This window comes from Oratosquilla oratoria, chromosome 5, assembly GCF_046742065.1.
Source record: "Oratosquilla oratoria isolate Oo_2021 chromosome 5, ASM4674206v1, whole genome shotgun sequence".
Taxonomy (NCBI): domain Eukaryota; kingdom Metazoa; phylum Arthropoda; class Malacostraca; order Stomatopoda; family Squillidae; genus Oratosquilla; species Oratosquilla oratoria.
The window spans coordinates 17196158-17203657 of NC_134781.1; the positions used below are offsets into that span (position 1 = coordinate 17196158).

General features: G+C 44.8%; 1 protein-coding gene across 10 annotated transcripts in view; it reads left to right on the plus strand.

Moving 5' to 3' along the window:
- Positions 1-7500, plus strand: part of LOC143025386 (uncharacterized) — a 647089-nt gene that overhangs the window by 291122 nt on the left and 348467 nt on the right. For 2 of the 10 annotated variants that reach the window (XM_076184955.1, XM_076184960.1), the window contains exon 1: positions 983-1134. The exons of the other annotated variants lie outside the window; for them this stretch is intronic. The gene's annotated coding sequence lies outside the window, so the exon portion shown is untranslated. Of the gene's footprint in view, positions 1-982; positions 1135-7500 lie in introns of those variants that run through there. 10 annotated transcript variants of the gene reach the window in all.

Here is a 7500-nt window from a genome sequence, read left to right on the forward strand (position 1 = left end):
CTTATACCGGACGGTGCGTGTTCTGATCGGCTTGATGGTATTGTGGTGCCGCACCTGTAGCCGTGGTTGTGGTACCGGCGGAGGTAGGTAGGTAGGTGTGTGTGTGTGTGATTTTCACCATGGTCTTTGGATCACGTGTTCGACTCGTGATCGACAGTTATTAACTTCCCGAATGAGAGCTCAGAGCTCGTATGACCGATCTATGGGTAATACTGTGACCATACACGCACAAACACACACCCAACTCCCCGCCCATGAGAGTTGGACTAACACCCAACAGTACATTGATATTAAAAAATTATTTCATCCTTGGGCAGGATTCGAACCCGGACCGTCGTAGTGGCAGCCAGGAAGTCTAACCACTGCGCCACAAATCGTGTGTGTGTGTGTGTGTGTGTGTGTGTGTGTGTGTGTGTGTGTGTGTGTGTGTGTGTGTGTGTGTGTGTGTGTGTGTGTGTGTGTGTGTGTGTGTGTGTGTGTGCGTGCGTTCACGTATGCTTGTTTTCTTGCTTGCGTGTGAACGCGTGTTGGTGCTTGCTTGTGGGCGCGTGTGCACGTGCTCCCTTTTTCACCTCTTCAGCAATTAAAGTTCTTGATGTAAGTTTCCTGTCCCTCTTGGTCTTATGGTCAGACCCGGAGGAACCCGATTTAGATTTAAGAAGGAATTGGGCAAGAAATGGTTTACCAATTGAGTGGTCAACGAACGGAAAAGGCTTAGTAACAACGTAGTGAGCGCTGAAACTATCGGTTGTTCTAAGATGAGATTAGACAACTTTATGGACGGGGATGAACATGGAACCGCCTAGTGTAGGCTTTATGGTCTCTTTGTAGTGTCCTTCATTATGTTCTTATGTTTCTTAATTCTGTTTGCAATTCAATCCAACTCACGGGTTCTGTTTTCTCTTTGCAGGTACGACGTGACGCTCAAACTACTCTGGCTAAAAAAAAAAAAAAAAAAAAAAAAAATGGAGTTCATGGGGTGAGGTTCCCTCTTGTGGGTCACGATCAACCAAGACCTCCTTCAGGACAAGGTCCTCCGTCTCGGCTTCACAGAATCGCTTCTCTTTAAACGAGAACGAGGACCGTAAAACGCATGATCATGTCCTAGGTGTTCATAAGATCCATCAACAGCGCGTGAGTATAGATAACAAGTTATACGTGTAAGTGAGGCATAGAAGTATGAACAAGCTATAAAACGTTAATGTTAATGATGATGTCAATACATGTGTCTGTGTCGGATTGGGTTTTGTTCATTTGTCTGTGAAGAGTAAAAAGAATCGAGTGCGTGGAAGGTTGAATGTATGAATAAGCTAATGAGTGAGTGGATGGAGGAGAGAGGCAGGTAGCAAGTGGGGAGCGAAAGAATGAGTTAATGAGGAGGGAAGAAGTAAGGGAAAGGAGGAGTGAGTGAGTGAATGAGTTAGGTAGAAGCAAGGAGAGGTGGAGAGAGAAAGAAACAGAAGGAAGGGAAGAGAGAGCGAGAGAGAGAGAGAGAGAGAGAGAGATAGAAAGAGAGAGAGAGAGATAGAAAGAGAGAGAGAGAGAGAGAGAGAGAGAGAGAGAGAGAGAGAGAGAGAGAGAGAGAGAGAGAGAAAGAGAGAGAGAGGAAGGGAGAGAGGGAGGGAGGGATTTTTTTTTTTTTTTTAATTGGGAGTAAAGTATCTCCCAAATTTAAAGAAAATGGGAGATACTTCACTCCCCCCCCAAAAAAAAGAGCCCTTCCTCCCTCCCTCCCTCCCATCCTCTCTCTCTGACGGGAAGGAGGTTTCCGAGCCAGAACCGGGAGGATGGGGGGCCATTGGTGAGGGAATGAAGGAGGAGAGGGAGAGGGAGAGGGAGTGAGGGAATGATAGGAGGATACGAGAGAGGGAGAGAGGGGGAGAGAGGAGAGGAGAGGAGAGGAGAGAGGAATAAGGAGGAGGGAGAGGAGAGAGAGGAGAAGGGAAAGGTGTAAGGGAGTGAGTGAGTGAGTGAGTGAGTGAGAGGCAAGGGCTTAAAACTGTGATCAAATCGAATCAAACGGTGGAGTAAACTTAATGTGAGCTTGACGGAAGGTGTGAGATGGGGGGGAGGGGATGATAGGTGGACAGGAGCCGTAGGGGTTCACGTGGAGGGAGGGAGGAGGTGAAGTTGTGCAGGTGGGAAGGAGGGAGGGAGGGAGGGAGGAAGGAAGGAAGGGAGGGAGAGAGGGAAGGAGGGAGGGAGGGAGGAAGGGAGAGACGGAGGGAGGAAGGGAGGGAGAGAGGGAAGGAGGGAGGGAGGGAGGAAGGGAGGAAGGGAGAGAAGTCTTACTCTGATTTCCTTCTGGTTTTTTGAGTTTTGACTTCGAGTTCCGGAGCCAGCCTTAGAATCTTTAAAAGGAAAAAAATAATAATAATAATAATAATAATAATAAATAGAAATGAATAATAATAATAATAATAATAGTAATAATTAATAATAATAATAATAATAGTAACAATAATAATAATAGTAATAATAATGATGATAATGATGATAATAATAATGATATCAATAATAATAATAGTAATGTTAGTAATGTTTATAATATTTGTTAATATTTGTTAATAGTAATTTATAAACAGATGAACAAAATGATAATCAAACATATATATAACTAACATAGATAAAACAAAATAAGCGAACGAATGAATGAATGAATTTACAAATAGGCATGAAAGTAGATAAATTTAGAAAAAGATAATAAAATAAACAAATAGAAAACAGAATAAATCAGAATTGTAGAAGTAAGAAACACAAAAGACGATAATAAACAAACAAGAAAAATGTAAACATAGAAAGGCAAAAAAAAAAACACATAATTTGGAAATGGTCAGAGACATGTGAAGACCAAATCTGAAAGACAAAAACACAAATGAGAAGGTCAGGGAAAACACTTCCCGTAGAGCAAAGAGCAAAAGAAAGAGAGAAAGCGAGAGAGAGAGAGAGAGAGAAAGCGAGAGAGAGAGAGAGAGACATAGAGAGAGAGAGAGAGAAAGCGAGAGTGAGAGAGAGAGAAAGAGAGAGAGAGAGAGAAAACGAGAGTGAGTGAAAAAGTGAGAGAGAAAGCGAGAGTGAGAAAGCAATAGAAAGAGAAAGCGAGAGAGAGTGAGAAAGCGAGAGAGAAACCGAGAGAGAAAGAAACCGAGAGAGAGAGAAAGCGAGAGAGAGAGCGAGAGAGAAAGCGAGAGAGAAAGCGAGAGAGAGAGAAAGCAAGAGAGAAAGCGAGAGAGAGAGAGAGAGTGAGAGAGAAGGGGAGGAAGAAGAGGAGAGAGAGAGAGAGAGAGAGAGAGAGAGAGAGAGAGAGAGAGAGAGAGAGAGAGAGAGAGAGAGAGAGAAACCTTCACACAGACACTTCAACACACAAACAAGAAAAAATCAAGAGGAAATTAAAAGACAGTGACCAAAAAAGACAGAGAGAGAGAGAGAGAGAGAGAGAGAGAGAGAGAGAGAGAGAGAGAGAGAGAGAGAGAGAGAGTGAAAAGAAAAATACGAGACATAAAAACGTGTAAGAAAACGGGAAGAAAGACTTACCTTTCTCGGCTCTCGAAGGAAAAGAAAGAAAAAAAGAAAGAAAGAAAGAAAAGAAAAGAAAAAAAACCGCACAAAGGATAGAGGTCAAACACAAGAGCTTATAAAAGGCAAAAGAAAACACGAAACTCGAAGGAACCTCACCAAACACACGAGAAACGTAACTATAGGCGACTTTCAAAACCCAGCTGCGAAGAAGGGGGAACACACTAAGGGGGTCAATTGTCCGAAAAACAAACTCTCTTTGCCCTCCTCCTCCTCCTCCTCCTCCTACTCCTCCTCCTCCTCCTCCTCCTCCTCCTCCTCCTCCTCCTCCTCCTCCTCCTCCTCCTCCTCCTCCTCCTACTCCTCCTCCTCCTCCTCCTCCTCCTCCTCCTCCCCTCTCAAAAATGGAAGAGAAAAAGGAAGGAAGAAGGAAGGGGAGGAAATGGAGAAGTGAAGTAGAGGAAGGGTAAGAAATGAATAATGAAAAATGGAAAGGGAGAAGGAGGAGAAGGAAGAAGAGGAGGAGGAGGAGGAGGAGAAGAGTGAGAAGAAAGGGGAGGAGAAGAAGGAATAGGAGTAAGAGGAAGAGAGTGAGAAGAAAGAGGAGGAAGAGAATGAGAAGAAAGCAAAGGACAAGAAGGAAGAGGAAGAAGAAAAGAAGAGGAGGAGTAGGAGGAGGTGAAGGTAGAGGAGGAAGAGAGGTAGAGTGAGAAGAAAGAGGAGGAAAAGAAGGAAGAGGAAGAGGAGAATGAGAAGAAAACAAAGGAGAAGGAAGAGGAAGAGTAGGAAGAGGTGAAGGTAGAGGAGGAAGAGGAGGAGAAGAAGGAAAAGGAGGAAGAGGAGAGTGAGAACATAGCAAAGGAGGAGAAGGAAGAGGAGGAAGAGGAGGAGAGGAAGAAGGAAAGGAGGAGAGTGAGAAGAGGAGGAGAGAGAGGAAGATGAGGAAGAGGAGGAGAATGAGAAGAAAGATGAAAAGAAGAAAGAGGAGGAAGAGACGGAGAGTGAGAGGAAAGAGGAGGAGGAGGAGGAAGGAGGGTGAGAATAAATGAAAAGAGAAGAAGGAAAAGGAGGAGAATGAGAATAAAGGAATATAGAAGAAATAAAAGGAGCAAGAGGAGAAGAGGAAGAAGAAGAAGAGGAGGAGGAGAAGGGAGAGGAGGGCGATGACGGGGGGGGGGGAGATCAACCCCGAGCAAGGTCCTTGATCGACATAGAGCCTGGAGAGGACGGCCTTGGAGAAGGAGCGACAAGAGATCGCAGAGGAGAAACTCCAGAAAATGAGCAGGGAAATGCGATGTAGCCCTCGAGGCCCTTGAGGAGGAGGAGGAGGAGGAGGAGGAGGAGGAAGCATAGGAGTTGGAGGAGAAGTAGGAGTAGGGGAGATGGAGGAGGAAGAGGAAGAAGAGGAGGGAGAGTAGGAGTAGGAGGAAATGGAGGAGGAAGAGGAGAGGAGGAAAAGAAGGAGAGGAAGAGGAGGAAGAGAAAGAGGAGAAGGAGGAGTATGAGGAAGAGGAGGAGTAGAAGGAGGAGGAGGAGGAGGAGGAGGAGGAGGAAGCGTAGGAGTTGGAGGAGAAGTACGAGTAGGGGAGATGGAGGAGGAAGAGGAAGAAGAGGAGGGAGAGTAGGAGTAGGAGGAAATGGAGGAGGAAGACGAGAGGAGGAAAAGGAGGAGAGGAAGAGGAGGAAGAGGAAGGGGAGAAGGAGGAGGAGTATGAGGAAGAAGAGGAGCAGAAGGAGGAGGAGGAGGAGGAGGAGGAGGAGAAGAATGAGGAGGAGGAGGAGCATGTACATGACGATGAGGGTGAGGGAGAGGAGGAAGAGGAGGATGAGGAGGGTGAGAAGGAGGAAGAGGAAGATGAGGATGAGGATAAGGAGTAGGAGGAGTATGTGGATGAGGATGAGGATGAGGAAAAGGAGGAAGAGGATGATGAGGATGAGGATGATGAGGAGGAGGAAGATGATCAGAACGAAGAAGATGAGAAGGAGGAAAAAGAGGAGGAGGAGGAAGAGGAGGAGTATACGGAAGAGAATGAGGAAGAGGAGGTGTGTTGGAAAGGTAGCTACCGTAATTGTATGTTACCATGGCTTATCGTCGAGTCGAGTGATTATCTTAATGTGTCACCAGTCGCGATATCACTTGTTCCTTCACACATTACTTATCTCTGAGACCCATATTTCTGAGTGCAATGCAATACAATAGATGGAGGAGGAAGATGAGGAGGAGGAGGAGGAGGAGGAAGAGAAGGAGGAGACAGAAAAGGAGACGGAGAAGACGGGACTCCCGAAGAAAGCGCTCAAGAAGGAACTGGAGCTTCAGGACGAGCTCTCGAAGAAGGCGGCTGCGGAGACCTTGAGGAGGATTATGTTTCTGAGGAAAACGACTCAATTTCTGAAGGAGGTGGCCGAAGGAACTTCTGGTGGAAGTTATTGGGCACCTGATGGAGAGGAACCACCTGAAGAAGAAGAGGAACCTCCCGAAGAAGAAGTGGACTCTCCCGAAGAAGGAGAAGAGTCTTCCGAAGAAGGAGAGGAATCTTCCGAAGAAAAAAAAGGAGTCTCCAGGTGAATAAAAGGACCTTTCCGAGGAAGGGGAAGAGGAACCTCTCGAAGAAGGAGAGGAAGCTCCTGAAGAAGGAGAGGAACCTCCGGAAGGAGAGGAACTTCCTGAAGAAAGAGTGGAACCTCCCGAAGAAGGAGATGAAGAACCCAACGAAGAAGTAGAGTAGGAACCTCCAGAAGAAGGAGAGGAGTCTCCCGAAGAAGGAGAGGAACCTCCTGAAGAAGAGGAAGAAGAGGAACCTCTTGAACAAGGAAAGGAACCGCGTCAAGAGGAAGAGGGATCTACTGAAGATGGAGAAGAGAAACCTACTGAAAATAGAGGAACCTCCCGAAGAAAGAGAGGATTTGATGAAGAAGAGGAGACACCTCAGGGAGAGCTTTGCTGGGATTCGAAGATGAGTGGCAGGGAGATGACTCTCTCCGACGTCGTGTTTCTGGGGCTTAATACGAATGATCGCCGTCTCCATGTCGCTAGCGCTTCTGTCCGTGAAGACAGTCGCTTCGTCATTTCAATGTATAAGTGGTAACATCATATAACTGCGTCCGTTAATGCGTGCAAAGCATGTGGTGAATGTGCGCGTATGTGTGTTTGTATGTGCGTGTGTGTGTGCGTGCGGGTGTGTGTTTGTGTGTGTGTGCTTGTATATATGTGTGTATATACTGTATGCATGTATGTATATGTGTGTATATACCGTATGCATATATGTATATATATAAATATATATATATATATATATATATATATATATATATATATATATATGTATATATGTATATATACACTAGTCAAATTACCCGAGCGTTGCTGCGAGTTCGTGAATCATCCCTAACCTAACCATACCCCACCTAACTTTAACCCTTAAACCTAACCAAAATATATATTTTTAAATGAAACATTGTTATCCAAGTACCTGGAGTGATAGGGTATCAGAATACATATGGTTATGGGAGTCTATCTGCAAAACCCTAGGAGGAGTTCGTGAACATACAAAGAAACAAACAAATTGACAGACAAATGAAAGATAGTAATCCAAGTACCTTGGGTTATAAGGTTTCAGAATATATATGGTTATAGGGGTCTATCTGCAAAAACCTAGGAGGAGTTCGTGAATAATCTCTAACCTAACAATACACCCACCTAACTTTAACCCTTAACCCTAACCAAAACATACATATTTTTTTAATCAATTATAGTTATCCAAGTGCCTGAAGTGATAGGGTATCAGAATATATATGGTTATGGGGGTCTATATGCAAAACCCTAGGAGTTCCTGAACGAACATACAAATAGACAGACAGACAAATGAAAGATAGTAATCCAAGTACCTTGGGTTATAAGATTTCAGAATATATATGGTTGTAGTGGTCTATCTGCAAAAACCTAGGAATAGTTCGTGAATAATTAATCACTCACCTAACCATAAC